The sequence below is a fragment of the Myotis yumanensis genome, unplaced genomic scaffold (assembly GCF_028538775.1).
Source record: "Myotis yumanensis isolate MYYU_CA2020_CCGP unplaced genomic scaffold, mMyoYum1.0.hap1 SCAF_14, whole genome shotgun sequence".
Lineage (NCBI taxonomy): Eukaryota > Metazoa > Chordata > Mammalia > Chiroptera > Vespertilionidae > Myotis > Myotis yumanensis.
The window spans coordinates 32,698,144-32,724,825 of NW_027223765.1; the positions used below are offsets into that span (position 1 = coordinate 32,698,144).

Sequence of the window (26,682 nt, forward strand, 5' to 3'; positions counted from 1 at the left end):
ATATTATCCAGCGCAGTAAGGTGCACATCGCCACTTCCACCCCCCACGTGAGTTGGAGACATTACTAATCCACCCCAGCCGTCACGTGTGTCCACCCAGAACATAAAGGCTCCATGACATCTTTGTCACATGTTGGCCTTTACCATGTGTTCCAGGCTCTATGAGACCTTGGCTGTCTTGTTCACCACTGTGTTCTCAATGCCTTGACTGTGGGGGCCCTAACATAGCAATGAGGTTGTCTAATCTGGGGGACAGGGAGCTCTCTAGACTTCTGAGACCTTTTCTCAGGCTGAGGAAGAGGGCGTAAGGGTCGGGCTGCAAACGCATGAAGAATGGGAAGCCCCCAGCCTGGAGGCCCTCTGCCATTCCACTTAAATGTAAGATCTTAGTTGTTAAGGAACCATTTCCTGGATTACTGCATTTTCATATTCCAGCAAGCCAGGAGAGCCTCCCAGCTGGTGGTCATTCAGGTTTGGGGACTGCTTGGCTCAGCACAGTTCAACAGATTTTCTTGGCACATGAATCTCAGAGCCTCTAAATAGTTGATAAGTATTTTCCAAGAATCTGGGGTCTCTAGAGCCTTGAAGCTCATCTATCTGACCTTGGCATGTCCCCTTGCTTGCAGCAAACAGCCAGTCCCAGACCTGGGCACATGACCGGGCTGGTGGGGTGCTCACATGAGCGTGGGCATTTGGGTCAGGGCTGGGGGAGTGAGGTATGCAGCTTAGGCAGCAAGAAGAACCATCTCCTCCCAATGCTGGGCTGGGCCATCTGCTCCTCCCAGCACAAGCTACCTGCGGACAGTTTCAGGGACACTGCACCCAGGAGAGGGGCGTGCAAGCAAGTGTGTCTGTGTGGGAGCTTGTGAGTGTGCAGGAGCGCCTCAGCACTCCAGTTTTCTGTCCCCACTGCGTGTTGTTGGGGGCCTTTCCTAGCGTGTGTGAGCTGGGTGGTCACATCTGGAAGAAGAACAAGTCCTGTGTATAGTCACAAGTCACAACCTGACCAGATCTTTCCTTCTTTGCTTCCTCTCATTGTGATAGGTCCAGAGCAGCAGCCCTTTCCGAGGAGCCTCCAAACGTAAGTGGCACTGAGCTCTCCCCATGGCGATGGGTTACACCAACTTGGCCGTGACCCAAGGTGTGGTGCTTGGAGCTTGGTGTTTCCTCCAGGCTCTGAGAGGGAAAGGCAGACCTGGGCTGTGGGACCTTATCCACAAGTTGTCACCTCTGGGTGGCTGGTCCATAACCCGGGTTGGCTACCTGTGCCAGCCTGTGCCAGGGAGGCAGCCCTGCAAATGGGCCAAGCACTGATTTTGGGGTCCTGGCCTAGTTCCCATCCTGGCTTTGCCACCAAGCAGTGATGGGGTCCTCGCCGAGCTGATTCTGAGGATTGGGTCGGACTCGTGTGAAACGGTGATCCCCTTGGATTCCGGCACAGACAGGATCAGACAGGATGCTCCAGGAATCGGGGCTGCTATCCCAATTTTCTCTTCATTAAACTTTTTATTTGTAAAAAAGTGAAACCCTTCAGAAAAGTTGCAAGAATATTACCGTGAATTCCCATATACCCTTCACTTAGATTTTCTCATTGTCAACATGTGCCACTTTGGCATCATCTTTTTCTCTCTATGGTATAAAGATAGTCCCTTTAATTCTCATTCTCTCTCTCTCTCTCTCTCTCTCTCTCTTCTCTTGCTGAATCATTGGGGGGTTTGCAGTCAAGATGCCTCTTTACCCCTAACTAACCCTTCAGCATGTGTTTCGTAAGAACAAGGCCATTCGTCCTTTTATGTAAGCACATAATTATCAACCCAGGACGTTTACTACTGGCACAGTTCTGTTATCTAATCTACAGACCTTAATGACATCTTGCTTTTGCTGATCGTATCCTGACATTTACAGAAGCTCCCCCACCCCCCTTACGTAGTCGTTCAGGATCACGACACTGTTTCTAAAGGGGGTTGATGGGGCAGGAGCCTGACTGTCACTTTTCTGCAGATGCCTTATTTGCCTTGATGTAAACGATCTTGCTGTTGGGGCTTTCAGAGTCTTGTAGTTGTGACAGTCAATAAGAAATACATTTTACGACAGGATGCCGCATGTGCTCACACACGTACACGCGCATGAAACTGAAACCACAGTTTCAAAAATAATAACTCATGTCCTCACCATCTTCGGGCTCTGTTCTCTCCTCGTTTCTTGTAGAAAAACGATAGCCCTGACTCTCTAAGTTGATTTCATGACCCAGTAGATTCTGCTCTGGAATTGGGAAATCCTGGCTTCCTGGGCAGTAATTTCTCCTGGCGGGGGTGGGCATGGGGAGGGGAAGGGAGGGAATGCCCCCTCACCAAGCTCCCACTGGTCCAGGGTTGGGATTTGGGGTGATCGAGGAAGACAGGACTAGGAGAAAAGGCCCAAAGACCCTTGGCTTGCTACTGCCAGTGGTGGACCTGATTCTGTCCTTGTCACCAAGACTCCCCAACCCGGGTGCTCTGCCACAGTCCACTGGACCCCATGGAGACCTGTTCTTCATGCTGTGACATTAGAGGTGGACAGCCAGGCAGTCATATCCCTAGTGGCTCAGGACACCTCGCTGACCAGCTGCCAAGTAGGAATTGTCCCACTGCATATCACCTCCAGAATCATCACTATAAACATCATGAATGCCAGTAAGAATACTCCCTGACATTTAACTCTTTAACAGCTGAACATGGTGCTGAGAGGCACATTTTAACCTACAACAGTCCTCTGACTTGGGTGCTGTTATTCTTTTTGTAAAAATGACAGATAACATTTATTGAGTGCTTGTTCCAGATCACTGCTAGGCACTTTACTGGCTCATGCATTCCTCACAGCAGTCCTGTGAAGTGGACACAGGCATTATCTCCCTATACAGATAGGGAAGCTGAGGCTTAGAGAGGTGAATTGACTCCCCCCTAGGTCACATGGCGAGGAAGGATTTGAAGTCCGGTTGGTCTGACCCCAGTGCCAACATCATCCAGCGCTTCCTTCCCCTCTCCCTCCCCGAGACTGGGAGCAGACTCCCACTTCAGCCCCTTCCTGAGGCCCAGTCCTGGTTAATGAGTAGCCCAGGGCAGCTGGAAGCCAGGTGCCTGCTGTTGAGAAGCTGGAATGTGAGTTCTGCTTTCAGATAAAGAGAATATTGTGCTAGGGGCCTGGCCCCCACCAGGGCTGGTGACTTTTTAGGAAATAAACAGAAACCAGCCACTGTTCTGCTCTTCCGAGGCTTGCTGACCCATCCACGCTGGGTGAGAACTCATTTTATAGGCAAGGTAGTTGAGGCTGACAGGTGGGTTTGATCTCAGGCCTGCCTGATGCCTCCTCCAAGCAGCCCTCCTGGGTTTACTTTTGACATGACAAGCAACATGGGATTTAGAGGAGGGTATCTTTAGAGGACAGCAGCTGTCATCCCTGAAGTCTGAGCACTACTGGGTTGCAGCCCTCCTCACTGTGATCTCCAGGTTCCCATCTGAAAAAAGAGCTGATAATCGCTTACAAGACTCTCACAGGGTTGTGGGCAGCCAAGATGATGATGTGGGACTCTGAGTTATTAATGAACCAGCCAAAATCCTTATTCCTGACAGGACAGCCCATATAGTGGAAAGCCCAAGGAGATGGAGAGTCAGACAGTTCCTGGTTCAAATCCTGACTCCACCCTGTGCCAGCTGTGTGAGCTTGAGGGGAGGGTCACTGAACTTCTGAGCCTCAAATTCCCCACCTGTAATCTGTAACAGGAAACAATAACAGCACCCAGGAGGATTAGAAAAACAGCGAGTGCGGGATCGGGGGTAATGGTCATCACAGTGGAATTTTGAAGCACTCAACAGCCTAACAAAATCAGTTCCAAGAACCCCAATACATTTTCACTTTTCATCTCCCTGGCACGAGTTCCTAGAGCAGGGGTGGGGATCGTCCAGCCTGCGGGCCGAGTAAGGCCCGCAAAATCATTTGATCTGGCCCTGCCAAGGCATTAAGGGTGAATTAATTAAATGTTTGACCAAATATAGCAGGCTAATTTTTAAGTTGATAATTTTGTATGGCCAGGGAATGACATAAATATCCAAATGGCCCTTGGCTGAAAAAAGGTTCCCCACTCCTGGCTTTACTGCTCCTCTGGGCCTAGAGCTGAAACACAGCTGAGGCCTAGAGCAACCCCACCCCACCCCAGCTGAAAATCAGATCCACCCACCTGGGTGTCCTGTAATTTTAGCAAGAGGGGAACCTGTCAGGAGAATTCTCATGGGGCCTTCTCCCTACCTTTCCAGGTTGTAAGCTGGCCGGAAAAGGCTGCTAATATCAAGACCTGTGATTGTTAAAAGCCACAAAGTCAGCACTAGCTAGCTACCTCTAAGGGCCAAGGCAATGAGAAGGGTATTTATTGTTTGTTACCTGTTTTAAAAATTGAGACATATTTGACATAGGAAACCATTGTGTAAGTTTAAGGTGTACACATGTGAATGTGATACATTTGTATTGATGTATTGATTGCCGTAGTACTCTTAGCTAACACTTCCATCGAGTCACATAATTATCATTTTTTATAGCGTTGGGAAGTAATATCTTTAATGCAGAACATTTGGAGAGCACAGAAAAGTCAAAAGGAGAAAATAAAACGCATCCCAATTTCCACCATCCAGAGATAGCTGTTGACTGGGAGAACGGCACCAGGTGTTAGACCAGTGGCGTCAGACCAGACCTCTAGCCAGCAACCTGGGTACTTGAGTTCTGGCTAAGAAAGAATTCAGAGCCAAGACCCACCATAAGAGAAAGTTTATTTAGAAAGTCACAGAGGTAGAAGATGTGAGCCATCTGAGCTGTGTGGGCTCAGGAGCAAGTTACAAAGGGCCCAGGAGCTTAGGAAAAAGAGCGACAGGAAAAATCGCCAGGGGAAAGAGGGTGGGGAAGGGTTCGTGTGCTCCTAGAGAGCACGGCATTGGGTGCTCTGTCCTGAGGGCTTATAAGGGTGGGGATTTTAGGGGAGGTCCTTGGAGAGGATTCCATGGAAGATTCACCAGCTCTCCAGGTGTGTCCTTTCAGGGTCACGTTCTCCGCTTATTAGTTGGCACCAGGGCAAGGGGTCATTAGCCAATTCTCTGGGAAAGTGGCGTGCTTGGTGAGCGGGGACAGGTTCCCCTCGTGCTGGTCCTGATGTCAGCCATGGCTTCGCTTGTCTGGTTTTACTGCTCCTCTGGGCCTGGAGCTGGAACACCACTGAGGCCTAGATGTTATTCCTGTTCCTAGGGGTTAATGCTCAAGGGAGTGTTGTGCAAGGGCCTGCATGGGAGTCGAATGAAGCCACTCTTTAGCCCCTATTCCTCCTCCAAGGGGGTCTACCGCATGACTGGCAACACGCCAGGGGAGGAAAGGTCAGGGGAGGGTCCGAACCTCATGACCAGCGATTTGCTAGGGAGGAAAGATTACCCTCGGGGCGAGGTCCTAGTTTTCCCGGTTTTGCTTGTTGCTAGGCACCCGGGGCTTTCCACCCAGGTGACCTTCTGTACCTGGCCCTTCCTCTTTGCTCTGCTCATGTCTGCGTGACTGCCTATCATATAGCCATATATGATTTTAAAATTTAAAATTTTCTTTCAAAAGTGAACGCTCAGTGTGGCTATGCTTGGGAGCCAACTTCTCCCTGCCCCCCCCACCCGCCCCCCTCACATATTTCTGATCATTTTTCTGGGTCTTGAGTCTTCTAAGTGAGGGGTCCACAAACTTCTTAAGGGTTCTCACCTCTGCTATTGTAGCTAGAATGCAAAGCCAATATGCAAACGATGGGTGTAGCATTGTGTCAGTAAAACTTTATTTACAAAAACAAAAGCGTTGGATCTGGACCAGGGCCTCCAGTTTGTTGGCTCTGTTCAGATTGGTTTTCATTTGTTGGGTAAACCAATTGTTTAATCCCCTAGTGATGAGGGATTGGCCTTTTGCAGTTTCTCTTTCTTATAAACCACTCTGCTGTGAACATCTTTTTTTTTTCCATTCTACTTTTAATTGTGGTAAAATACACATAACATAAAATTTGCCATCCTAACCATTTTTAAGTGTACAGTTTGTCAGTGTGGTGCAACCAACCTCCGGAACTTTTCCATCTTGCAAAACCAAATGCAGTGAACATACTACACGTGGGTCTGGTCAGCACATTGGAATTGCTACCCTAAGGGACTGTGTATTTTTAAGATGCTGGGCACAGTGTCACCAAATTTTTGACCGTCCAGAAATCACCCTAAATGACAGCCCTCAGACATCAAGAGGGAGTGGTGGCACCTCCCTGGGGAGTCCCTGCCTTCAGGGCTTTAGGGAGCAGAGGATTTAAAACAATCCACCCAGACTAGTAGCCCCCAATCTGCTAGCCTTCCTCATTTGGGGAAGAAAATAAAAACTCAGTAAACAGGAAATGCTATGAATAATGGCCCACACTCAGAGGTTGATGAAGACATGGTTTAGAGAGAGGAGAGGTGTGGTTAATGTCCAGTGAGTCTGGGTGTAAATGTCACTTGGTCTCTACCTCACTGTGGGTCTCGGGTCATGTCAGTGAACGTCTCTGTGCCCCAGAGTCCTCTGTCAAAGGAGACATGATATAGAATGATGTAGAACCTCTCTTCTCTCGTTGTTGTGAGGATCAGGGAAGAAAAACTGTGAAAGTTCTCAGTACAGTGATGGACACATAGCAATTACTCAATAAGTGGTAGTTATTATAATTGCTATTCCTATTGCTACCATTATTGTAATTATTTCTGACCCCTCTAGCTCAGAAATATATGGTAGCCTGAATATATGGACAATAATAGCCCTTTGCAATTCTCAAAAATGTTTTCTATCTCTAATACTTATATTATCTTACAGCGTTATTACTATCCTCATATAACAGGTGAGAAATTTGAGGCTCAAAAGGGCAGTGGCCAGCTCGAGGTCAGCACACATCGTTGGCGTGTAGTCTCCTACGCAGCAGCTGCTGGGCGATGGGGCCTCTGGGTGGCAGGGCCTCTGAGTGACAGGGCAGTCTGGCGCCTCCCTTTCTGGTTGCACCTGTGTCAGGAGAGCGTGGGTCTCAGGTGGAGAGAAGATTCCTTGGGTGTATCTTCCTGTCTTGGCTCTTAGCAAGGGATCAGTCAGGGACTTCTTCAAGGAAAGGGTTTACAGTTCGAATGTGTGGGTTCCCCCACACCACCAAGCAATTCTCCCACACCAGGTGGGTGTCCTATCATTGAACTCCCTTCTGATGCCATCGACCTGGTGACAGTGTCAAATTCCACAGATTAAGGGCTCAGTGCCCCCTCCCCCTTCACACGCCAATTGCAAGTCCCGGTTGTCACCGAAGACCCAACTGGCTGTAGATGGGAGGTTCCCATGACCTCCTCCTGGGTTCTATTTTGCCAGAGTGACTCACAAAGCTCAGAGAGACATTTCACTCACTAGATCACTGGTTTATTATAAAAGGCTGTAACTCCGGAGGAGCAGGATGGAAGGGATGCCCTAGGGCACAGTGTGGGGAAGGAGCACAGGGCTTCCACGCTCACGATCAAGCCACTTTCCCAGAGTCACCCACCCGGAAGCTGCTGGAACTCATCCTTTTCTTTCTTTCTTTTTTTCCCATTCTTTTGTTTTTTTATGGAGATTTCCTAGCATGGGCATGACAGAGGAAATCATTAGCCATTGGCCATTGGTTCAACCTCCAGCTCCTCTCCCTCCCCCATAGACTGTGAGCGGGACTGAAAGTCCCAACCCTAGAATCACATTGGTTCTCCAAGCAACCAGCCCCCATCCTAGGCCACCTTCTACCGATTGCCTCATCAACATAACAGAAGATACCGGAACTGATCTCCAGAGCAAATTCCCAGGATTTTTAGAGCTCCATGCCACGCATGGGGATGAAGATTAAGTATATGCGTCTTATTATAAATCATGTCATCACAGAGGTTTTTTCAGAGACTGACAGGGCCTTTCAGAGACCAGCGCTTCCCAGTCTGAAACCTGAGAGAAGTTTTTGAGAGCTATTCCCATCTGTGTCCAGAAACTCAGGCTCACAAAAGTAGGAGCCTCCTGGGGCTGCTGATAGCCTCTGGGCCTGGGGTTTTGCTCTCGGGGCACTCCTCAGAGAGGGTACCCTCTTTCATGTCGATGTGAGGATGTCCAAAGCTATAAAGAATTCATCTAAGATTTTATTTGAGCCAAACTGACATCAATGCTGGGGAGCAAATTTCAGATGCTCCCGAGAATGGCAGTGTTGCAGTTTATTTGATGCCTTGGAATTAAGGAGGGACTTTAAGGAAGATTACCTCAAGGTCCGAGAAAGCAAGGTACAGAGGAGTTAAGAGGCTTTGGTCCCTTGAGGGTGGTTGCACCTTTGAGGGGTCTGGCAAAGAGGGTTACTCTCTAGGCATTTCAGAGGTGTGCTAACAACGGGCAGGGCTGGCTTGAAAACCTTCCACTAAAGAAAGTTATAGGCCTGGGATGTGAATTTGTGGTCAGATCCCCCGATGAGGTTACCTCCCATAGAATCTCTTTTCATATAGTTCACAGTCTGAACTCAGCCCCAGCAAGGGAAGGGCCTTAGAGCCTCTCGCAGCACCTGGTGGGCTCACCTGGAATGTGGGTCTGGAACCATTTCCTCAGGGTAGCTGCTGACCTTCCCATGGAAACTCAGCTTTGCTTGCAGGAGCCAGGTACCCTGGTGGGAGGGGTCTCCCTCCCTGAACTGGTGCTTACTGTACAAGGGACAACAGTGCATGTGCCTCCCCCACCCCGTCTGTGTGCGTAGGAAGAGGGCTGGCCCCCACCTCAGCCTGGCAGCTCAGTGGCACACCCCTGTGGGGCTGTGTAGACACCTCAGCGTCCAAAAAGCACTCTCACCCTCCTGCTTTTGTCCCTAGGAACAGCCATGGGTGGTAGTTTTGGGTCGTCTGCTTCTCTGCCCCTCATTCCCAGCCCTGACTCAGCTCCCACTTCACCTTGCACGTTTGTGGGTGCTCTCTTACCCCCAAATCCTGCCATCTTCCCACATCATCCTGAGCTCTTGCTTGATAGAGTCCCACCAGGGCTGTCGTGTTGCCACAGTGAGGGGGATGTGGCTCTTATTCATATTTTCAGGCTCGAGTGGTGCTGTGAGCCTCTGCTTGTCTTGCTGTTTTTAGTCTTTTCTGGTGTCCTGTCTGCCCTGACCATCTCTCACACATGAGGTCTTTCTCTTGTTCACTAAGTTACTGGGGCCCAGAGAGAGATTGGGTTCCAGTGAGGCATCGAGGGCTGGGTCCTGGTCAGTGGGAAGGACGGCACGACCCATTGGCAATGTCTGTCCAGGGTCAGGGTAGGAGGATGTGGAATGTGACGGTAACGTGACCTGACGTCTTTGGCGTGGACGCCTGCTTTGGAAAAAATGTGCAAACGGAGGAGCCAAGGGGATGGTGAAATGTCTGTGCAGCCATCAGGAAGCGGCTTCCTGGTGGGAAGAAGGACAGGAGCATGCCTACATGCTCTGAGAGTGTGTGGGTCTTTGGTCCCCACTTTCTTCATTTTACTCAGGCGGAGGTTTCAGACCAGGCGGCTAGAGTATTCAATTCCTCTTATTTCCTGGGTCTCCTCTTTTGTGCTAGTTTGGGGGGGAGGGTAACACATCCAGATATTGTGGATTAGGTTGCCAGATTAAATGCAGGGCGCCCAGTTAAATTCAAATTTTAGACAAACAATGACTCATGCTTTTAGTCTAAGTATGTCCCGTGCAGTGTTTGCTAAATCTGACAAGTTTACCTCTGCAGCCTCATTTATCCAACAGCCCAGGGAGGTCATTCCCAGAAACTATGACGAACTGCTTCTTGAAGTTTCAGACTGTCCCCATGAATCTAGTTCCAGTGGCTGTCGCCCTAGCCCTGGCCCTCTTTGCTCTGAGACTCTAAGACGCTGCTGCCTTGGGCCTCTGTCTCCTCATCCAGGCACCAAAGTGTCAGCCTAGTTGATTTATGAAGCCCAGTCTGACATAGAGATGCTTCCTGAGCACCTAACATGCCCCAGAACTGAACTCATCTGAGCCGAGACAGCCCTGTGAGAAGGTTACAATGTTCCCTGCTTTAAGGGTGAAGAAGCCGGGCTCGGAGAGGTGCCTGGTGATGCCACTGGGGCACACCGAGTAGGAGACAGGAGCGGTGGGCTTTCGGGCTCCCCACCTGCCCTCTCCTCCCCTGGGCTGCTACCCAGGAGGCCCCTGCTGCCCTTCCTGGTTTATTCCCTCTAGACCAGCGGTCGCCAACAGGTGGTCCGCGAGATCTGAAAGGTTGGCGACTGCTGCTCGAGACCCTCTCCTGTCCTGTGATGATCTCACACCTGAAGGAACTGAGTCATTTATTCATTTACTCAGTTTTTATTGAGCTCCCACTGTATACCAGACACAGTGCTGGGCAGTGGAGATAGAATGGGGAACAAGGAAGGAGGGGAGAGACAAATGATTACACAAACCATTATGATTGCAAAGTGGGACAGAGGCCCCCAAAACTCAGTCAGAGTGTGTAAGCAGGAGACTGGGCCTTGTCTCAGGGCAGAGAAGGGAGGTAGGTGGTCTGGGAATGGGAGCCAGCCCTCCTTCTCATGACCCTGTCTGCCTCCACCTTCCCATCCATCCTTCCTTATAAATGAGCCCCTAGAGGCTCAGAGAGGTGCAGTGACCTGCCCAAGGTCACACAGCTCCTTGAGATGTCAGGCCTCTGCTCCTCTCAGCACCACCCTTCCTTTCCTGGCATTGTCTAGAGAAGAGTCCCTGCTCTGCTGCATCCTGGCTGTGTGGCCTCCCACAAGTCCCATCTCCTATCGAGCTTCAGTTGCCCCAACTGTAAAATGGGGACTGTGATGCCCACTGGGTTAGCCGGCACATATACTAGTAGGAAAAAGCAGTTTGGTATATTAAAAAGCTTGATGCAAATATTTCTTCTCATTTTTTTAATCCTCTCCCAAGGACATTTTCCCATTGATTTTTAGAGAGAGTAGAAGGAAGGGGGAGAGACAGAGAGAGAAACATCGATGTGAGAGAGACATATCAATTGATTGTCTCTCCCCACACACGCCCCAACCAGGCTGGGGATCGAGCCTGCAACCGAAGTATGTGCCCTTGACCAGAATCCAACCCAGGACCCTTCAGCTCGTGGGCTCACGCTCTATGCACTGAGCCAAACTGGCGAGGGTGCAAATATTTCATATTCATGTTTCTTAACACCCGTAATGAAGCGCTTTCAGGGATAATTTAGGGTTAAACAGTCCAGATATTCAGTGAAGCCTCTCACTCTAAAAGACAAAATTAGAAAGGCTGAAGCTCTGGGAGGTCCCCGGCTGGGGGTTGGTGGTGGGGCTGCTTCTAGGCCAGTGATGGCGAACCTTTTGAGCTCGGCGTGTCAGCATTTTGAAAAACCCTAACTTAACTCTGGTGCCATGTCACATATAGAAATTTTTTGATATTTGCAACCATAGTAAAACAAAGACTTATATTTTTGATATTTATTTTATATATTTAAATGCCATTTAACAAAGAAAAATCAACCAAAAAAATGAGTTTTCGTGTCACCTCTGACACGCGTGTCATAGGTTCGCCATCACTGTTCTAGGCACTGATTCCTCCACGTCTGAGACCTTCCCTGGGCCAGCTGATCTCTGTGTGGCCAGGCCTGAAAGTGTCATGGCCGAGCACTGGGCCTGCTGGGTGCTTCTGGGGAGAAGAGCTGCCCCCAACTTTTTAAAAAACATAAATTAGCCCTAACTGGTTTGGCTCAGTGGATAGAGCGTCGGCCTGCGGACTCAAGGGTCCCAGGTTCAATTTCGGTCAAGGGCATGTACCTTGGTTGCGGGCACATCCCCAGTGGGGAGTGTGCAGGAGGCAGCTGAATCGATGTTTCTCTCTCATCGATGTTTCTAACTCTCTATCCCTCTCCCTTCCTCTCTGTAAAAAATCAATAAAATAAATTTTAAAAAAAAGATAAATTAAAGAATTACACAGTCTAATGGGGGAGACTAATATGTGAACATATAAATGACATTAAAATTCGGTGAGTTTTTATTTCCAGTTTTATTGAGAAATAATTGACATACATCACTGTGTAAGGTGAAGGTAGATAGACGTACAGCATGTTTGACTTATCTAGATTGTGAAATGATTACCACACAGGCTTAGCCGACATCCATCATCCCACGTAGACACAGCAGCCCCTGTTTTTTAAGGTTCCAGGTTGCAGACCTTTTTGTTTTCCCTGTGGCCTCTCCAGTCCATTGAGACCTTCACACCCCTTTCCAGACCTGCTGAGTCAGGGAAAGGCCTAGTGAAAATAATTTGATGTCAGGGCGAGTTTGGAGAAACCCTCTAAACATCTGAAAACTGAGAATTGAAAGTCTGTTCATTCTGTCGTCAGAGAGTTATGGGCTCCTCCTGTGGCTCAGGTCCTGGCCGGGTCCTGGGGACCCAAAGATGAATGAGTCTCACTCTGTCCAGGCTGGGAACTCCCAGGGGAGACAAATCGGGTGTCCATTGGCAGGGTCTCTCGAAGATGCTTTGGGTACACGAAGTTTAGAAACTCTCTGAGAGGCCTCTACTAGGCTCATGCCAGGTGAGCACAAGACCAAAGGGCCTTACTGGTAGGGAAACCACCCATGAAAAGGCAGGGCAAAGTGAAAGTGTGAAGTGGGCGCTCCCCATGCATAAGGGGGTGGCGTGGCTGGGTGTTCCCTTCTGGGGAAGGGAGAGGGGCTGGATGGGGTGGTTTAGCCTGCTGACCCCAGATGCCCTGCTGAGTGGTTGGTATTGATTCACTTTGGGGAACCAGCCTAAAACCACAAGTTCTTATTTAATTCTTCCAGGTGCCCTTAAAGGTAAGGACTGTTTAGTTGTTTTGACAACTGGCTCAGGAAGAAAAACAAAGCCCAGCCCTCACTCAAACACACTTGGAGGAGAATCACAGGCTCAGCCAGAGGTCCCAGGAGGAGACCCACTCTAATGAGATGTCTAACCTAGTTTTGCTGACTCACGTGGTTTTAGAAGCATATAAAGTACCTTGGGAGGGGACAGCAGTGCCAGCGGACTGGCTGCATGTTTGACACAAAACACCAATTGAGCTGTTTATTTGGTATTTTCCCTGCTGTACAGAACAGTTTGTGTCTGCCTTTCTCAGCACTGGGAGAAGCTGAGAAAAGGGGTATAGTTAGTGTTTATTAACTGCATGACAAGAAAGGTGGCTGATCTTTTCCTGTTCAGGGCCACACTGTTTCTCCTGAGAGCAAATCTAATCCTGCATTGAGGCACTTCCTTGTACCTTCCCTTGTGTAATGCGAGGTGCCCCATTTCAATGATGATGCAACTGAGGCCCCAGGGGGAATTGACATTCCTGAGGTCACTACTTCTTAAGCCGGCAAATGGCAGAGTTAGGTTCTAACTAAAATCTTTTATGGTGACACAGCAGAGGCAAAAGTGGAACTAGGCAAAGAGTACTTGGGGAACCGTCTCGAGGGGTGTGGGAGGTGCCTGTTGGGGAATTCAGAGAACAAAGCTGGAGAGGCCAGTAGGATCCCTCCTCTCCAGTGACAATATTGGGCAAGAATTATTTAGAACTCGGCCATCTGGGGGTCAGTGGGAACTGATTGAACAAATAAATAGATGAGTCAATTAAAAAGGACAGATTTCTCAACTAATTATAGTTGTGGCCTAAATTCCAGGTATCCTTGCCCTCAAGCAGCAAAAGGAGGCTCCCGGATCGCTGGCTATCTATAGGATCAGTAAACTGATTAAGTTCTGGTCGGGCCACTTTACCAGAGGGTCAGGGTGAGGGCAAGAAAGCTCAGGGGAGGTGTGGAGGTAGGGGATGTTCTCAGGGCTGAGCAGGAGTGAGGTGGACCCGGGCAGTTACACTTCCAAACGTGGCCTGGGCTTAGAGAGAGAACCTCTGGATTCCACCCCTCCCTGCACCAATTATTTGAGATTAGCCACATAGCTGCTTAATTGCTCTGGGCAGGCTGAACTTAATAGTTAAAAGCTCTTCCTGGCCTGAGAGGCCAGTATTAGTCATCCCAGCAGGTATACATAATTAAATGGGAAGATCTTTGTGGAGCACTTAGGACAAAGCCTCAGCTTAGTGGATGTTTGGGTGGCTGCCTTCTGTGGTGGAGACTGGCTGCAGCCCAGTCCTTGGAGATGGGGAAATACCTATGATCTGGGTCCATCATGAGACGTGAATTCTAACCCAGCTGGTTGATTTGCACAATGTCACCCCTGCCAGCCTCAGGTGAATAGGGGGACTTTCTGGAATAAAAGCCAGGAGACGTCCCAGAGCCCAGTGCAGTGGCTGAGAAACCAGGACTCTGGAGCCCTTGTCTCTTCCTGGCTATACACCTTTGGTCAAGTCACTCAACCTGTTTGAACCTCATAGGGTAAGACCCGTCATCTCATAGAGTCATTGGTAAGGACTGGGTAAACCACTGCACCCCAATGCCAGACACTGAGCCTGGCACACATGTGTGCTTAACCCAGGGAGCTGGCATTTCTCTCTGTAACTGGCCATGTATTTGGAAGATTTTCCATTCATTTAAGGCATTCCGAGTGTGCTTTATATCCTGTCAGATTCTGAAAGTGCTATGAAGTCTCATTACCTTGGACTAATTATAGGAGAAAAGTGAGCAGCCATAATCAGTAATTTAAAGAAATAAAAATATTTAGCATGATTAAAAAAAATTACTACTTGCTAGAATTATACCGAGTGCCCATCGAAGTGCCAGGCACACAATGTTAGCTGCAATTATTGTTTCCAGGATTTAAGAACAGCTGGAAAAGATCCAAGGGTTGCTATAACAACAGCAGTCCAGGTCCTCCTCATTTGCTGCCTCCTGAGCAGAGGCCCACCCCCTGCCCTAGAGCACCCTGTGATGCAGATGTGACCACAGGAGGAAGATTTGAGGATTGCAGCTGAGGAATGAGCTACTCGTTCAGCTGGGAGAGGGGCAGGGAATGGTTAGGGAATAGCTTCCTGGAGAAGTTGGCATTTGAAGATGAGAAGAGCAGGGATGTGCATTCCTGGGCCTGCTGGGAACCGCCTGTGAAAATGCACTGAGCCGTGAAAGCCCACAACCTCCCAGGCAACGGTGTATAGAGACAGTGAGTTCTGTGATTAGGAACCATCTCTCTGGCTTAAGTTCTGCTTAGGGACATTCCCAGTCAGCAGCATGTTTCTGGAGAAGGCAGTCTCTGGGCACCTGGGCTTTGATGGAAGGGGCATTGTGACCTCATGAGCAGATATGCTGAGGCCCAGAGCCCAGGTGCTGGGCATCTTCTGCACCCTCACAGGCCTCTGATGCACCCCATTTGACTTACCCAGGGGCACGTCACTTTTGCTTGTCCACCTGTTCCTGGCTGCTCACAGAGCCTCTGTCCCCTTAGAGAGCCACCTTGGGCTTGCTTCTATAATTCAAGCTTAGAGGTGTGAGGTCTCCAACAGCTCTAGTTACCTAGGAAATGGTGTTCAGGGAGTCTGCCTGGGTGGGAGAGGGAGCAGGGGACAAACGGGGGAGCCCTGAGGTGCTTCTGAGTTCTGACCCGAGTGGTCCTGCTGGGGGCCTAATGGGAACAAGATCTTTCTCAGAGGCGTCCAGCTTGGAGCAGGTCCTGGCTCCCCGTGCTGGAAAGTGCTTGCCCAGGTTGCCCACCCCAGTCCACCAGGGGGACCCTCTGTCTGTTCAAATCCTTCCTTGATGGAGCCTCTCAGCCTCTGCACTGACTGACGATGGGTCACTCGGCAACCAGGAAGGGCATTCCCTTGGGGTCAAGGACCTCTGTGGGATTTGGGGCTGTAATTTCCCTGGGCCTGGAAAAGAGCTCCCCAAATAAGTAAGGAGTTGAGCTGGTCCTAAGCATCCAAAGTCAGAGCAGGCTGGAAAGGGAACTGGACGTGCAGAGTCCAGAGTTGAAACATTGGAGACAGAAACTCTTGTACCTAGGTCTCAGTTTCCCCACCTGCAAAATGGGCACATTATTGGCATTGAATTTCATGAACTAGTGCACGAACTAGTACACATTCAAAACACAAATCTGGGTTGAGGAGTGGAATGGCCTACCCTGGGGCTGGTAAACTTTTTATTTTACCAATTTTTAAAAAGATACCATCTGCTCTCACTATGATGTTGTGAAAGAAATGACATCTTTAGTACCCCTCTCCCTGGGAACCCCCCCCACCCCCCACCCAGGCAGTCTCCTCCCTCTCCCCCCCAGGCCTTGACTCAATGCCCTTGGCTTTCTCCTTGCACTTGCAGCTGGTGAAGGCTCACCCAGGTTGACAGAGGCCTGGCACACTGGACAGCCATGGGATGAAGCTCTGGAATGCTCTGAGAGCAACCACAATGATCACTGCTGTCTTGCCTTCCTACTAGTAGGCACTTCTCTGAGATTTGCTCCAGTGTGAATAGTTGGTCACCCTCATGCATAACATCTCAATATGCACCTGTCTGTGCCTGGCTGTGTGCTGAGTGGTTTACTTGCGTCGGTTCATGTGATCACCCCTCTGCCCTGGGAGGTGGGTCTGCATTTTCTGCTGAGGAAACTGAGGCATAGTAAGCAGGCTCCCTAGGTCACACAGCAGAGCCAGGTTTGATCCCTAGCAGCCTGACTAGAGCTTCCTGGCAGGTCCCTTCCCCTTGCAGGCTTCAGTCTCCTTATCTGTGAACTCTGGGCATGGGGTCCTGGGCTGCTGTGTCATTCAGTGATGGCTTGGTGAGGGGTCTCAGGCACTCAGCGACCTCTGAGGTTTTGAGGCTGCCAGGAGGAGTTGAGGGGTCACAGTCTCTGATTTCTGCAGCTGCAGCCATCGTGAGGAACACCTTCCTCTCCTGAAGGTTTTCTTCACAGCTGCCCAGAGTGACCAGTGGGAAGGAAGGAGGGAGGGAGGCTCATTGGCTGCTCTGCTCCAAGTAGCTTGTCTGCAGTTGTCCCCACAGGTTGGCGAGGCCGCTGTGCAGTCCCCTTTCCCAGCAAAGCCTTTGTTTGCTCTCAAGTCCAGGCCCCAGTCCCTGAAACTTCCACCTCCCCAGCTTGGCAGGCGCCATAGCCCTGAGGGCTAGAACGGTCCCAATACCTTGTATGGGAGCTGCAGGCCTGGTCTAGCTGCCTGCCCCTCCTCCTGCCCTCTGTCCTGCCATGGGCAGCTACCTGAGATGCTATCCCAACTGGACCCCAAGGCTAGGTAGAGTAAGTGACAGGAGGTTCTCACATTCATGCTCAGATCTCCAGGAAGCCACCAGCCCATGGCACCCACATTGCCCTTAGTCAGCAATATACTGGGGGGGCGGGGGGGGGAACCCCAGGGTTTCCCAATCCTTGCCACTGAGGAAGGGGAGAGGAAGTTGGAATAGAAGGGAAAGGGGAACGGGGAGGAGACTGGGGTGAGTGTTAGGGTGACGGCCTCGTTGCAGAGATGGCTGACCTGCGTTGGAGCCCTGGTCCTGGCTATATGAGGTGACCTGTAAAGTGCCCAGTGGGCCTGGTGGTGCCCAGCAGGGCCTTGGCTAGGAGTCCAGGCTGCCACTGCTCTAGGGAGAGTGTATGAATTTGGCCATCAACTTGGTATCTGACACTTTATCCAGGTGCTGTTCTAAGCGGTCTACACATATTAGCTCATTTAACCCCCCATGACCCTCAGAGATATTACTATTCCCATTCTGTATTTGAGAAAACTGAGGCACAGATTTATTTAAGGAGTACATTTTCTTCTGCCGGGCTGGTTGCCTTCAAGAGAGAGGGCTGTGTGTGTGTGTGTGTGCGTGTGTGTGTGTGTGTGTTGCTGGATCTCCTGGTCACCTGGCCTAAAGCACAGCCCACAGGGGCAGGCCTGGCCTTGGTCAAGCAGTGGTCACTGGCAGAGCTGGGCCTCACTGGGGCCTGCTTGGGTAGCTGGCACTTTAGGGACAGGTGTTTCTCCTTTTGGGAAGACCCTACCTGCTGCCTCTACTTTAGGGAAAAAGTGACCCCCCTCTGTAGGGGTGATAGCCAGGGGCATCCCCAAGTCCCAGGCGATAGAATTTGTGCCTTGTTCCTGTCTTTGGAGACGCTGCCTGAGTCAGCTAGACTCCGGGCCTTGCCAGACTTTGGAGCCAGGCCCAGGCTTCCTTCGCTCCCCACTGGGTTGGGGGTCTGTGGGTCTGTGATGCATGGATCCCACATACTCCACTCAGCTCTCTGCCTCAGAGCCCCAGGTAGTCCACCTGACAGCCCTCACCTATGTTTCTCAAGCTCCTTTTTACTTGACCAAGCAGATAAAGGGAGTGTTGGCCTTGTCCTGGGTTCATATTCTGGCTCTGCCACTCACTGGGTAACCTTGGGCCAGGTCCTATCACCTCTTTGAGCCTTAGTTCCCTGTCGGTAAACTGGGGACAAAAGTGCCCACCACAGGGGAACTGTCAGGAGCAGTGGCAATAGGGCATAGGAGAACCCATGTGCAAATGGTTCTCGGGGGAGGCCCAGGCCCTCCTGGGCTGAGGAAGTGAAACCAAGCAGGGCCCAGTCCCCAGCTGCTCAGAGCCCGACAGGAGAGACTGTCCATGTGTAACACGTGCGCACACACGCACACATATGCGCATGCACACACACACGCACACACGCACACGTATTCGAATTATCCATCACCAAGTCCTTTGTATAGGTTGCTTTTGTTTTATGTTTTACCAAGCGTAGCCCAGTTCATTAGCATTCCCGTTCCCAACTTCACCTGATTCTAAGATTCACTGGGAGTCTGGGGGTTGGTTTTACAGCTTTTAAGTAAAATTCAGATTTCGTAGGTTTTGGGTGGGCCAGGCACCTGTCATTTTGGCCAGAGTCCCAGAGATGCCAGTGTTCAGGCACATGTGAGGATTTTGGTCATTCACCCGCTCTGCCCAAGAACCCAGGAACTTCAGCAAGGGACGGTTTTACAGATGAAGAAACGGAGGTTTCCCAAGGAGAACTTTGAATTTGTCATACCGTTCTCAGCAAAAGCCCAGCAGTGGCAATAGGGCATAGGAGGACCAGCGGCACATGAAAACCTGAGGGAGATGGGGCTGTCCGGGCCGCCCTGGAGGGTGTTCTGCACGTGTGGGAAACCACAGCTGAGAAATGCCTGTCCTCCCTCAAGCTCACCCGACGCTGGTGTGGGCTGTAATGTGAGTTTTATACCCTTTGGAGGGAACTCAGATGCATGCTGGAACACATCCCACTCTCTAGCGGAGAGCACATAGGGCCCATCCTTCGTCTGCGGACCTCCCTGCCTTTGTCCTCAACGTCCGCCATTGCTGTTATCCTGGTCGAGGAGCCCTCACAGCTAAAAGGTAGAAGATATTTACTCCTATATTGAGTGTCCCCAGAGTCCTGAGCCCTAAATGTTCTGTTTGACCAATATTCACAGAGCCAGGCTCTGGGCAACAGAAGAGCAAACAGATAGTGACATGATGGGCTGGTGAGTGTGGCCTGGCCCATGGAGCCCAAGCATGTCACGGCCTTTGTCCTGGGTATTTATTGCTGTGAGTTACTTGGGGAACATTGTGCCCGGCTAAGGGAACAGCATGAGCGAAGGTGTGGTTTAGTAGTCCCTGGAGTCTTGGGTGGGCTCCAGATGGCGGAGGACACTTGAAACTTGACTTCCAGATAAGTGACCAGTCGTCCAAACTAAAGCACCTTCGCTCTGAAACAGGGGCACTGGCAGCAGACTTTGTGGGTCCATCACCCTCGGTCTTGCTGACTCCCAGGCTGTTTCATTCTGCAGGCACCGAACTGCCCTTGAGCTAAATTTCTAGGTTAGGGTGAGGAAAGGGTGGAGCTAGGAAGTTAGACAAAGTCCTTCCTCACTGAGCAGAGACAGGTTTAAAAGAGGAACAAGGAGAACGAATGGGGAGCTTGTGTACAAATACTTACTGAGCTGGGAGTTTTCACGCGCCATCGTGCGGTATTATGCCCACCTTACAAAGGGTAACACGGAGCCCGAGAGGTGACTTGCCCAAGGCCCTACGGCAAAGAGTGGCCCTGGCCGGTTTCCATGGAGCTGTGAGCCCCACAGAGCTCTGGTGTAGCGTTGGCTGGGAGTGGCTGGGCAGGGAGTGGGCACTGGGCCACTGGTGTGCCATTAGCTGGCCTTGCCACCCAGGGCCTGTCTCTCTCCAGTTTCTATACAGCGAGGGAGGGGCTGCTCTCTGTTTGCTTTCACAGCCAGTGAGAGGAGGTGGTGTTAGGGTTCTTACAGCTCAAAAGGGGAAGTTTGAGGAAATGAAAACCAAGCCTTTCTTTTTTCTCAAATCTCTTTTTGTGGCCTCCAGAAATAATCCTGGGTTCTGCAGAGCCCGATTCAGGATCAAGGCTGACCACCACCCCCCACCCCACCCCCACAACCCTCACTTCCGGCAAAACCAGGCTGGGGCCCCGGGGTGGTGGGGAAGCTGACGGGAGAAGAGTGGCAGGCTTGTGGCTGGTGAGTCAGTGCCTGGAGGCTGTTGCCTGCTGACTCACCGCCTGGTGCCTGAAAACAGGCCCCCAAGCGCCCAGCAGACATCATGGCGGCCCTTCTCGTCCGCCTAATCCTCTCCTTTGGCTAAGCTGTGGTGATGGCGGCGGCGCCCGGCGTGTGCTGGAAATCTAAGTGGCATTTGGGGTCTGAACCCCGTCAGACAGGATCCGAGAGGCCTGCCTGTTCCCGGACCCCTGCCTTCCTGTGGCGCGGGCCCGGCTGAGGGGCCCAGCCAGGCGGTGTCATGAGACTTCCTCCTTGAAGCCTCTCATTCCCTCTTGACTCAGACGCGTGCTCCGGTCCTTATGAACTGGCAGAATAATTTCTGTTACTTTGACAAGACAAGCCCCTCCCCTGTCTCTGGACATTAGCACCTCGAGGGCATGCAGGTGACCCTGTGCCCTCTGCAGGGGCCGGCTGTGCAGTAGGTGCTCGGTCAGCGTGGGACAGTCAGTTGGGCGATTCCTCCTGACCAGCTCTCGGTGAGTAAGGGCCTGCTCAGTGCAGGGAACGGACTTGTCTGAGATCCAATGGCGTCAAAGGCTGACCCTGTTCTTCCCTCACCTGTGGAGGGGTGAGGGGGTCTAGACGCGATGCACAAGAACGTTTTCTTTTCTGTGTCCCTGGTGTTGTGGCCCTGGGCTAAGGGGAGGGAGTTCCACTGCCCATCCTTGGCTGGTGCCTCTTTGCAGCCACCTTCAGCCCATCCCAAGGGGCTCGGCTCACGAGGAAGAGGCTGGACAGCTCTGGGGTACCCGGGACTATCAAGTCCCTACTCGTAACTGCTTACAGGGAGAAGCCCACCATGAGCCTTCAAATCCCCTCTTACTCCAGGAGGGTTGGCCAGGTGGTCGGGGACAGGTAGGGGCTTTTAGCTGAATGTGCTGAGCCTTCAGTGGGGCAGAGCAAGGCTCTCAGGGGCTGCCCACCCTTCGAATAAATCTAGGTCCTAACCCTGGCCTCCAGTCTCTGTCTCCTCTCCAGGTCACCCATGCCCTGCCCCCTCTTTTTCTCTGTTCCCACACTGGCCTTCTCTGTTCCTTTACCAAGCCCAGTGTGGCCCTCTTTGCACACGCTGTTCCCTGCTCTGAGAACACCATTCCCCCTGATGTTTGCAGATCTCGGCTTCAATATGATTAAAAGCACAGACCCTGGAGCCCATAGTCTGGGTGCAAAAGAATCCCAGTGTGTGACTTGTGAGCAAGTGGCTCACCTCTCTGGGCCTCAGTCTTTCGTCCAGGCTTCTAAGAGGAATAAATGAGTTGGTGCCTGAATGGGCTAAGCATGGGGCCTGCCCAGAGCCAGTCCTCAGTGGCTGCCATTATGAAATGTCACCCCCTCATAGGGGCCTCTCTGACACACCCTCCGCCGCCCCCCCCCCCCCCCCCCTTGCCCCATCGCCTACACCTCATCCCGCTTGGTTGTCGTCTACGTGCTGGCTCGGTCGTAACTCATGTTTGTGCTTAGTGTCCGTCTCTCCTTCTGGAATGTCAGCTCCTCAGGGCTCATGTCCACACCCCCACTTCCTGGATCCGTGCCTGGCACCTAGGGTAGGCTGTCAGTAAATGTTTATCCAGCATGCACTGCTTGCTGAAGCCCCCTTGCTCTGTTCTTTTCCCTGGATATCCGAGATGAAAAGGGGAAGTACCTGCCCTACGTGACCCAACGGAACTGAAATAGGCTCAGCTTTCTGACTCCTAGCCCACTTTCCTTCCCGAGTCCAGGACTTGCTTGGCTGGTGCCTGGGCCACCTCTGTTTGGGGCATGATTGTGCCCACCTCACCTTCACCTGGGGTCAGGGGGAGGTGCCCAACCACACTGCTCAGGCCCCTCTGCCCTTCGCTAGGCCCAGCTCTGTGGGGGAGGGGAGGACCTTCTCAGCCCCGCCCCCTGTCCCCCGCCCCCTGCAGTTTGCATGTCCTCTTTGTTTCATCTCTGCTGCCTGCCTGTGGTCTCTGGGCTTTGGGTCAAGGCCTGCCATCTGCAAGGAGATAAGAAAAATATTTGGACCCAGTCCTCAGACCTTTTACCTGTAAATGTTTTTGTGTGGGGGTGAGGACAAGGTGGCTGTAGTACACTGGACCCACATCCTGCCCTGCTCCCTATCGGCGTTGTCCCAGAGGCCAGTTCTTTGCAAAATTTGTCTCTATCTGTCCACATTTTCCTTTGCAAACCTCAGACCAAGAAATATGATCTGCTCTGGTGGGTCCCTGAGTAGAGCTCACACTTGCCCCAGGATGGAGTGGAGTCAGAATTTGGGTGCCAATCCTGGCCCACCGCCTCATGGCTGTGTGACCTGGGCCAGACCCTCCCCTTTTCAGAGTCTCCGCTTCCTGATCTGTGAAAGGGGAGGCTTCGTGTGGCTTGGGGAGAAGTAAATGTTTCTGAAAGCTGAAGGCTGAGCTCGAGCCAGGCAGGTGCTCTCAGCGGAGGTGGGGAGGTGGTCTCTGAGGGTGACCTGAACTTCTATGGGGTGGGAGGTTGCAGTTAGATTAGGGGAGGGGAGGACCTTGCCCACAGACACTGAACCCAGGTGGAGAACAAGCCCTGTCCCCAGAGATGTCATGCTGAAAACAATTCCCCAAACAATTCACTTTCACTAGGACCAGAATGTTGTCACTCATTGTTTCGGCTTTGTTCCGGGCAAAACAATGCCAGGCTTCCTGGATGACCTCACTGGGGTGAGCCATCGGGCCTATGAGGCTGGGCTGATCAGATTGTCCTTTGCTGTGGCCGCCTTGGGTGACCCGGGGCAATGATATGACCGAAGAGAGCAAACCATGTTTATATTTGGCCCACACAGTGTCTTAGGAATTGGAAAGCCTGTATGCCCACACACCTCCGATTTCAACCTCTCTTGAGAAATCGGAGGAGCTGGCCCCGGTGGGTCCCAATCCCAGTAGCTGGAGCTGAGAAGAGCAACCTGTGGCTGGGCTCCCTTCTGCTGCAGTCCCTGCCCTTCCTTGTGGCCTCCCCACTGGACTCCTGTCCTTTGCCTGCCAGGCCCCTGGAGGTCTTTGAGCTTAGAGGCCTTAAGCTTATCACACCTGAGTTAGCCTGAGTTAAGAATAAATAATACAAGATAAACAGATACAGATCACGTGGCTCGATCAAATGATTTAATTGTTTAAAGATGTACCTTTATAAGAAAAGAAAAAAACACACTTTAATTTCTCCTTTTCAAAAACAGCTATCCTCGGTAGAAGGTGAAATAGTGCTCTTAACACAATTCAGGGTGCTTAATTGTTACATGTTTTGTTGGCTGGGATGGTATGTGGCAGATGGTATTACTCATTGACCCCAGCCCTCCTCGCTGAGCCTGTCCATTGCCTGGAATCTGTGGAGACAGTGCTCACAGGAGCCCCTTCAAATCCAGAAGAGAAATGTGGGAGACCCTGTTCACTAGAGGAAGCATCGGCCCATAGCACTGTCCATTCTGCCTAAGTCCATGGGTTTCATCAGCCCTCCCAGCTCATCCCTGTGGCCTGGGCACTGACTGCTCCCCAGGTCCCCAGGTCCCCAGACCCTGCCCCGTCTCTGACATGTGTTCCCTCATTTCCCTGTTTGCCCTTCTCTACTTCCCTAACTTGTCAGCCCAGTCCAGTGGCTGGAAGTTGGCTTTAAGGCACCAAGCCTGATTTCACTTTGTGACTTTGCTAAAGCCAAGGGGTTGCATGGACACTGGAAGCCACAATAGACCTGGGAGCCATTTGAAGCTCTGGGGTCTTTTACTTGCTGTGTGACCCTGGGCAGGTGACTTCACCTCTCTGCACCTCATCATCAAGACAGAGATGGTAGGAGACCAAGATGGCGGCGTAGGTAAACGCCGGAGACCGCTGCCGCAAACAACCATTTCAAAAATACAACTAAAAGACTGAACGGACATCACCCAGAACCACAGGAAGGCTGGCTGAAGAGAGACTCCACAACTAGAAGGAAAGAGAACAGCAAATCGAGGCTCAGAGGCGGCGCAGTGTGGAAAATACAAAGGTACCGAGGTGCGCGCACAAAGCGGGCTGGTGGCTGAGGGCGCGGTTGTCGTTTTCTGTCGGGAGTGAGTCTCAGACTCTGGGCTCCAGATCCGGGCGAGTCTCTAGGGACCCAGACTCAAACGGGAGAAGCGGGATTATCCGGCATCAGTTGGAACCTGAGGGCAGCCTTCTCTCCGAGGTTTGCAGCGGCTGCCGGGGTTCTGAGAAGCAGAGCCTCTGGGAACGGGACTGAGCGTGGCCATAACTGCTCCCTCCGCCCGCCCTGTTGATCCCGCCCCGCCCAAACCCTGCGCACAGCCATTTGCCGATCGCCTCAGGCAAAGGCTGGATTAGCGCCTCCCCAGAAGGCAGACGTTTTCCATACAGCTGATTCCTATAGCCAGTCGGCCTGGGGGTCAAATCCCTGTAGTGTTAACTACAACAATTAAGGCTTGGCTAGAACAAGACTGCGCACAGAGACCACAAGGGGGTGCACCAAGAAAGCATAAAAGATGCGGAGACAAAAAAACATGACAGAAATGGAGGATATGGAGCTAAGAATCGCAATTTTGAGGGCTTGCCATAAATTTGTGCAGAGCCTCACGAAAACTAATGAGACCCTCGATGCTACGATAAAGAAATTAGAAAGTAAGCATACATGGACTGAAATAAAGAATATTATACCCAATAGCAGACCAGAGGAGTGCAAGAATCAAACCAAAGATTCGACAAAAAACACCCAATTGGAAAAGCAAAATGAAAAAAGAATCCGAAAGTGTGAAGATAGTGTAAGGAGCCTCTGGGACAGCTTTAAGCGGACTAATATCAGAATTATTGGAGTGCCAGAAGATGAGAGACAGCAAGATATTGAAAACCTATTTCAAGAAATAATGGCAGAAAACTTCCCCCATCTGGAGAAAGAAATGGACTTACAGGTCCAAGAAGCGAAGAGAACCCCAAACAAAAGGAATCCAAAGAGGACCACACCAAGACACATCATCATTAAAATGCCAAGAGCAAAAGACAAAGAGAAAATCTTAAAAGCAGCAAGAGAAAGAGGCTCAATTACCTACAAGGGAATACCCATACGACTGTCAGCTGATTTCTCAACAGAAACTTTGCAGGCCAGAAGGGAATGGCAAGAAATATTCCAAGTGCTGAATACCAAGAACCTACAACCAAGATTACTTTATCCAGCAAAGCTATCATTCAGAATTGAAGGTCAGATAAAGAGCTTCACAGATAAGGAAAAGCTAAAGGAGTTCATCACCGCCAAACCAGTATTATATGAAATGCTGAAAGGTATCCTTTAAGAAGAGGAAGAAGAAGAAAAAGGTAAAGATACAAATTATGAACAACAAACATGCATCTATCAACAAATGAATCTAAGAATCAAGTGAATAAATAACCTGATGTACAGAATGAACTGGTGATTATAATAGAATCAGGGACATAGAAAGGGAATAGACTGACTATTCTTGGGGGGAAAAGGGGTGTGGGAGATGCGGGAAGTGACTGGACAAAAATCATGCACCTATGGATGAACACAGTGGGTGGGGAGTGAGGGTGGAGGGTGGGGTGGGAGCTGGAAGGAGGGGAGTTATGGGGGGAAAAAAGAGGAACAAATGTAATAATCTGAACAATAAAGATTTAATAAAAAAAAAAAAAAAAAGACAGAGATGGTAACAGCCCCATTGAGGGACTAAGAAAATGCTTGCAAAGTCTTGGCACAGTGCTGAGTAAACGTGTGCAGTCAGTGGCCAATAAATGCAGCCTCTTTCTGTTCCCTTTTCTTTTTTAAGCACTCAGGACACCATGTCTGCCACGTGGTATAATAAAGTCCCAATGTGGTCAGCTGTTTCGTTCAATAATAGCTAATATTTATTAATCACTTCGTATGTACCAGTACCTATGCTGAAAATTTTATAGGCATCATCCTATTTAATCCTTGAGAGGTGAGTTTTATTTTCATCCTCTTTTTTTTTTAATCAGGGAGGAAACTGAGGCACAGGGAAGGTTGTCACTTGCCCCAGGTCACACAGCATAGTCATGACCTCAGTGAGCCCAGAACACTGGCTCTGGTGTGGATAGGGAGGCTGAAAAGGAGGGCAGATAAGGGGACAGATAAGCGGTGTGCTTCATTCTACAGCCCAACAGGCAGGGGGCTACTCAGGCCTCGGGTTTTCCCACTTGTAAAATGAGTCTGTCATCCAGGTG

At 50.8% G+C, this 26,682-nt stretch overlaps 1 protein-coding gene across 3 annotated transcripts in view; it reads left to right on the forward strand.

Moving 5' to 3' along the window:
* Positions 1–26,682, forward strand: part of SLC6A6 (solute carrier family 6 member 6) — an 80,917-nt gene that overhangs the window by 10,425 nt on the left and 43,810 nt on the right. Inside the window, exon 2 of one of the 3 annotated variants that reach the window (XM_070433550.1) lies at positions 1,044–1,080. The exons of 1 other annotated variant lie outside the window; for it this stretch is intronic. The gene's annotated coding sequence lies outside the window, so the exon portion shown is untranslated. Of the gene's footprint in view, positions 1–1,043; positions 1,081–20,582; positions 20,977–26,682 lie in introns of those variants that run through there. One more of the 3 variants, XM_070433547.1, reaches the window with a different exon arrangement.